The sequence below is a fragment of the Hippocampus comes genome, unplaced genomic scaffold (assembly GCF_001891065.2).
Source record: "Hippocampus comes isolate QL1 unplaced genomic scaffold, H_comes_QL1_v1.1 scaffold32, whole genome shotgun sequence".
Lineage (NCBI taxonomy): Eukaryota > Metazoa > Chordata > Actinopteri > Syngnathiformes > Syngnathidae > Hippocampus > Hippocampus comes.
The window spans coordinates 110705-112374 of NW_017806239.1; positions in this window are offsets into that span (position 1 = coordinate 110705).

The window sequence follows — 1670 nt, forward strand, 5'->3', positions numbered from 1 at the left end:
CACATGTGTGAAACCTGGAATTATTTCTCAACACTCTCATAAAGACCAGCTTCTCACAGCAGTTACTCACCACATGAGAAATACAATGATGGCCACAACATTAGGTATACAATGCCCAATATAGTGGAACCTCGAGTCATATGACGCTGGTTAATTTCCATTTTGGGATGTCAAAACCTTCTTTCCTTTAGAAATAACGGAATGTGAAACATCAAAAATCAGATCTCCGGCCAATATTTTCTTTAGTTTGTAATATTTCAATTCTCTACTGAAATCAAAGTTTAAGCTCAATCTGCGGAAGTGTTGATAATGGCTTGATTTTTTTTGATGATGCAATGTTAATAGTTGAACAAACATGCTGTTTTGGGGAACACCTGAAAAGTGATGATTCTGGAGGTACGAGGACTGACACTAGTGATAGAGTGTGTGTGTGTGTGTGTGTGTGTGTGTGTGTGTGTGTGTGTGGGTGTGTGTGTGTGTGTGTGTGTGTGTGTGCGGCATGTAGCCTGAAAATTGCAAACTTTGACCATTATTGCACTCGAGTTGTTTCACATGACTCCACAATTATACGACTCCCATGTGCGAAGCTCCTAAATGTGCACTCGCTCCCTTGCCTCAATGGATTCCATGACATGAGGACTGGCCTGATGAAAGATGCTCTCCAGTGGGTCAGAGCATCTGTATGCAAAGGGTGTGTGGCAGCAAATGAATAGACACTTTATGGGCCACTGTAGATAATTGGGACAAAAGGGACTGCAAGATGCCCCCTTAGAACAGCCGGGCTTGAATGGAGTAATGAGTGTAATCAGGGGTTGTGGTCGCAGTGTCGCCCTGAACGGAGCACCCAGGACACTGGGGAGGACCCGTGTTTGCCTCTGACATTAACATGCGGGGGCCTTAAGGGCAGCCATATTTGGCCACGGTTTGGTAAGTGGGTGCCCTCGCAGGAAGAACAGGTGTTCCAGGCCGACGAGGCCATCAATCTTTCACTGGCCCGTCTCCGTTGGATTCAGGGTTAATTATCATCAAATAAGCCATTAAGGAGAGGGATGGAAGCATGGAGGATGAGGGGATACTAACCTTGGCAAGAGAGGTAGCCAAACTCAATCAATAGTGTCCTCTAAAAAGTAAGCCAAGGACTACTTTCATCCATGAGCAAAATTCACAGTCCACCCACGCCCTCCAAACACTTATTCAGTGTCTCCAAATGCCCACCGAAGAGCTAATTTTCACGCCTCACTCAGATGACCTTTGGAATCACATATATTGTATGTGCAGTGCCTGTTGCCTGTATGACAGCTTCTTATGCATATTCATATCTATATATGGCCCACCCCACACAAAACCCATCTCCTTCCTGTAAAAAAAATGCACAAGGCTGCTCATTACTGGATGTTTATCATCAGGTCCGGTGGAAGGAATGGCCTTGTGTATTTAAGGGATTTAGAATTTGTGTATGTGTGTGTTTTGGTGGGGGTCTGAAGGGAAAGTGAGATTGTTTTTAAATATGAGTTGGGGTGGGGGTGGGGGGTTGTTTGTGAGTGTGTGATGATGAGACGTCGGGAGTGGGAAGTGCGCAACTTGTGGGGGTGGTGTATTTGTGCTCGTGGTTGCATCTTTTAAGCGACAAGCGTGTGTGTGTGTGTGTGTGTGTGTGTGTGTGTGTGTGT